Source organism: Myotis davidii, unplaced genomic scaffold, assembly GCF_000327345.1.
Source record: "Myotis davidii unplaced genomic scaffold, ASM32734v1 scaffold453, whole genome shotgun sequence".
Classification (NCBI taxonomy): Eukaryota; Metazoa; Chordata; class Mammalia; order Chiroptera; family Vespertilionidae; genus Myotis; species Myotis davidii.
The window spans coordinates 1,578,702-1,584,445 of record NW_006285234.1 but is presented as its reverse complement, the minus strand read 5'-3'; positions in this window follow the sequence as shown (position 1 = coordinate 1,584,445).

Genomic DNA, 5,744 nt, shown 5'->3' with positions numbered 1-5,744 from the left:
CTCCGCAAGCCGCGCTCCATGCCGGGGGAGTTGCCGGTGCTCCTTTAAAAGCCGCGGTTGAGCTGCTTGGCCTTATTCCCTTGGTTGCCGTCACAGAAAAATAAAGAGGAATTGGGGTTGCCACAACCAAGATGGCCGGTAGAGTATGTTGCCTGTTCGGTATAGAGGTGAACTTACACCATCGGGTGTACCCCAGCATCGAAGAGCCCCTCCTTGCATCTCTCCCTGCTTCCTTCAACCCGCCTCGAAAGTCTTTCTGACGCAGAAAAGGCAGCATGGAATCGGGGCTAGGAGCACAGGTTCCGGGATAGGAAAAGACCCCTGACAATCCTTACTCGTGGGCGGACTGGGCAAGTCCTTTAACTTCTCCGAGCCTCGTTATTCTCGTCTGCGGAAGCAGAGGGAGAGTCCAATGTGAAGAATAATTGTGAAGATTAGAAATGAGTGAAGTGCCTGGCCCACACTATGGAATTCAAAGTTACAACCAGCATTATAGATAAACTGTGAAGCCCTCTGTGCACGAATCCTGATTGTAAGCCGGAACTGAAACTCGTGTTTAAAAGAGGAAAAGAGCCCTGGCCGGTGTGGCTCAGTTGGCGTTGTCCTGTGCACTGAAAGGTTTCCGGTTTGATTCTGAGTCAGAGCACAAGCCCAGGTTGCAGGCTTGACCCACCACTCCTCACCCAATGGGTATGCAAGAGACAGCCAATCCATGTTTCTCTCTCTCTCTCTCTCTCTCTCTCCCCCCTCCTCCTATCTACCCCTCTCTCTAAAAATCAATTCTAAAATCTTAAAAAAAAAAAAAGAGGAAAAGAAAATAAAACATCTTTGAGGCCTCAGGTTAAGTCTGTGCCCGAGTAACTGTTCTTGCTGGCTGACTTGTATGCAGCACTTTCTGCAGGTATTGGTTGTTTCTCCTCACACCAGGGTCCCTTCCCTCTCCCTAGGAGAGGCGCTATCTTCACAAAGCTTTTTCACATTCATTGTGCCATCTGAGCCATGCATCAGGACTGGGTTGGGTTCTAATTAAACTGAGGAATGGCATAGAAATGGCAACAGTTCTGCATAGCAGGATTAAATGACCCGCCTTAGGTAAACTCTGCCACCCTGGGACCAGACTCCCTGTGACTTCCCATTGCCCGGGTGCACTTTTGTCCCACTGACAATCCAGCATGTTGGGGGAAGATAGCAACTTGGAGCATGTGATATCAACTGGTTAAACGTGCTCAAAAATGCAGCTTTGGCTGTGCTGACCCACATCTCAGACATAACTAGAGCCTGAGATGTCAGATGCCTGAGACTGAATATTATGGGGGATACAAACGGCCCACTGAGGCTGACTCCAGGTTTTGATCTTTGAGAAAGTCATGTTGGCATCTCCGCCAAACTCTCATCTGCTACTTCCATAAAATGGTCCTGAGACTTCTGCTAACCTTGAGGATTGACTAAGGCAGCTCAGGGAGATCAGATAAGTGTACATTTTCAATAATAAATACATGGCATGGGTAAGTCTCAATCAGGCATAGAAAACGCATCACCAGAAGTTCTTTAAAAGTCATCAGGGGCCATTAATTTTTAATGATGGATCTGCATGTACTCAGACAAAAGTGGGAGATATGCCAGACCGGCATGGCTCAGTAGTTGAGCATTGACCTATGACTTATGCTTGGGTTGCAGGCTTGATCCCCAGTGTGGGGTGTGCAGGAGGCAGCCAATCAATGATTCTCTGTCATTGATGATTCTCTCTCTCTCCCTCTCTCAAATCAATAAAAATATAAAATATATATTTTTAAAGTGGGAGATTATTTCAAGCTAGTTTAAGGCTAGAAATTGACAGTCTGCTAAGAGAAGCCAACAGTTGCCTATCTCTTAGTCTGCAATAAGGAAACCCTATGCCCAGCCACAGATTGCCTTGGGAGATAGGAAGGCCTATATGAGCCTATCTGGAAATCACAAATGACCAAGGAGCAAGAAATCGTGAGAAATCTGGGAACCTGGCCAGCCAGGCTTGTGACAGTAAGCCTAGATCTCTTATAAGGCACAAACCCCCAAGTCAGAGGGAAGAGGGGTGACCTATCTGGGTCTTGTGGCCTTGTTGACTTTTCAATATAAAATACACTACCTCTGTCACAGACTAGGAATTCATTTTACCCTTTATTGTACCCTAAGTTTTTTTTTATCTTCACATTTCTAATTCATTCAATAGGTATCTGTTGAGCTTTTCTTTTTTTTTTACACACCAAGGCATTGCTTAAGAACTGGTTTATATGATAAACAACAAGACAGTAAACGAAGCGAGATAATTTCAGACAGTGTTAAGGGCTATGAAGAAAATAAAAGATATTTTCTTTTATTGGCTAGGGAGGAGCTTCAATATAAAGGCAGCTAGGGAAAGGCTCTAGGAGCCTATGAGCGAGTTATCGGTGAACCAATTAGCATAAAGATAACAACTACGTAAAGAACTAGGTCTGAAGTTGCTTTAGTCTGTTTAGGCTGCTGTAACAAATATACTAGTCTGGATGGCTTATAAACAATATAAACATTTCTCATAGTTCTGGAGGCTGAAAGTCTGAGATCAGGGTGGTAGCTTGGTAGGTTTGTGGCAAAGACCCTCTTCCAGATTGCAGACTGCCAACTTCTCACTGTGGAAGGGGCTAGGGAGCTCTGTGGGGTCTCTTATAAGAACGATAATCCCGCCGAGGCCGGTTTGGCTCAGTGGATGGAGTGTCGGCTTGCGGACTGAAGGGTCCCAGGTTCGATTCCGGTCAAGGGCATGTACCTGGGTTGCGGGCACATCCCCAGTGGGAGATGTGCAGGAGGCAGCTGATCGATGTTTCTAACTCTCTCTCTCTCTCCCTTCCTCTCTGTAAAAAATCAATAAAATATATTAAAAAAAAACAAAACGATAATCCCATTCATGAGAGCTCCACTCTCATGACCTAAGCACCTCCAAAAGGCCCCATCTCCTCCTAATACCATCACATTGAGTATTAGGATTTCAACATATGAATTTGGGGTGGGGAGGACAAAAAAAATTCAGACCATAGCAGAAGTATTCCAGAAACAGAGGCTCACAAAAAAGTTCAAGGCCCTGAAGTGGGAATAAGTATTCAACATGAAGGTCTTAAGTGCCTGAATTGAAGTGAGAAAAGAGGGTACTAGAAGGAGTCAAGAGAACTGGTCAAGGGTCAGACCACATAGGGCCTTGGAGGCCCTAGATCAGCCGTGGGCAAACTACGGCCCGCTGGCCGGATCCGGCCCGTTTGAAATGAATAAAACTATTGAAAAAAAAACCGTACCCTTTTATGTAATGATGTTCTGGCCCTCCGGTTCAGTTTAAGAACCCATTGTGGCCCTGGGTGCTGCCTGCAGGCCACACTTTCCTGCTCACCGATGGCTGGATCACCATGGCGACCCAGGGGCAGCACTTTCCTGCTCTCGGATTGCCATGGGGTCCCAGCTGGTGGCGGGGCTTAGCTGGCACAGGGCTTAGGTAGTGCAGGGCTTAGGCTGCACATGGGGCGGATGGCGGCTTGGGTTCTCCAGCCCTGCCTGCAGTATGCAAATAAGCCGCCATCTTTGTTGGTGGCTAATTTGCATATCACGCTGATTAGCCAATGGGAGGCATAGCGAAGGTACAGTCAATTACTATCTTTGTCTATTATTAGATAGGACCAGAGGCCTGTTGCACGAAAAGATTTGTGCACTAGGCCTTCCCTTCCCCTGGCTGCCGGCAACCGTTTTCCTCCGGCACCCGAGATCCAGGCCTTCACTCCAGCCATAGCTGCCTTCAGTCTTCATTCCGCCACTTCGTGCCTACATATGCAAATTAACCACCATCTTTGTTGGCGGTTATTTTGCATATCTTGATTAGCCAATGGGAGGCGTAGCAAAGGTAGTCAATTACCATGTTTGTCTTATTATTAGATAGGACTAGAGGCCTGATGCATGAAATTCATACAAGTGAAGGCTGTTGTTGCAGCTGTGGGCGGCAGCTGCCTGGATCCCTCCCTCGCAACCGCAGTGGCTGTGTCATCCTGGAAGGACATCCGGTCTAATTAGCATATTATGCTTTTATTATTATAGATTATTTTCTGAGCACTTCCTATATATTTACTGCCCTGGAGATAGCACTGTGGTTAGGAAAACCAGCCTAGACTGTCTGGGTTTCATTATCTTTTCCACTATTTGCCTTCTGGTGGGTTATTTTGGGTTCTGTAGAAGCAATCTTCAGACAGGATTAGCTATGGAAGACTTATTAAGAGGAGAGCTTTCCAGGAATAAGCCTGCTTTAACTTCTCTGCTACATTCAGTCATTGCTTGGGAGTAAGGCTTGGAGAGTGTGGCCTCAGATTGAACACAATGGATTTCAGAGCACAGCAGCTGGGACATTGGTCAATTACACTCCACACAGTTGGAGATCTGAGGCTGATTTTCATGACCACACAGATTTATTTCTCCACACAAGTTGGGTTACTAAGCTACTCCCTAGTTTCCATGGATCTGGGAACAAGCCAGAGCAGTTCTACCTCTTCGCCTGATCTGTGACGAGCACTTTACAGGTAGCTCTAGACCAGCCGTGGGCAAACTACGGCCCGCTGGCCGGATCTGGCCCGTTTGAAATGAATAAAACTATTGAAATAAAAGACTGTACCCTTTTATGTAATGAAGTTTACTTTGAATTTATATTAGTTCACACAAACACTCCATCCATGCTTTTGTTCCGGCCCTCCGGTCCAGCTTAAGAACCCATTGTGGCCCTCGAGTCAAAAAGTTTGCCCACTCCTGCTCTAGACCATGTCAGACTCTCCTATTGAAGAGTAATGTTCCCAGCCTCAGTACCCAGAAATCTAAGACAAATGAGGGCATTTGGAAGAGTGTTAAGAGTCACAATAATGTGGATGATTACCTGCTTTATTTTTAAATCCTCACCTGAAGACATGCTTAGAGAGAGGAAGGGGAGACAGGGAAAGAAACATCAACTGATTGCCTTCTGTACACGCCCCAATCAGGAATTGAACCCACAACTTGTGCCCTGACCAGGAACTGAACTAGCAACCTTTGAGTGCAAGGGGTGATGCTCAACAAACTAAGCCACTCTGGTCAGGCTATTTTAATTTCATTATCATCACTTTTAAGTGTTTCTATTGATTTTTAGAGAGAAAGGAAGAGATAGAAACATCATCATTGATCAGCTGCCTCCTGCACACCCCCTCCCAGGGATCAAGCCTGCAACCCAGGCATGTGCTCTAACCAGGAATTGAACCAGAGACCTCTTGGTTCATGAGCCACACAGGCCAGGCAGGCTATTTTCATTTTAAATGTAGAAGTTATGGGAAATTATCCCAGGCTATTCTGGAGTCAGAGATATCAAAAAATGAAAGTGAGCTTTTACCCAGGTTTCCCAATTCCTACTTAGCTGACAGTAATGGAAAGTATCAAGTGGGAAGACTAGGATATGTAAAATTAAATACCTAAATGTCATTTTCCTGTAATATTTTAACCTATTTCTTCCCCTATAAATTAGAATAATACTTATTCTATAACATTGCTTAAAAATTAATATATTGGGAAAGGGCTTTGTAAACTATTAAGGGATAAACAGTAGAGATTATTACCAATGAACAGTATTGTGGTGTGTTTTTTTGTGATTTGGGATTTACTTCTGTCATTTTCTGAAGGAACACCAGGCTCCAAGACAACAGTAAACTTTTTTTTTTTTAAAATCCATTCCATTTCTCCTT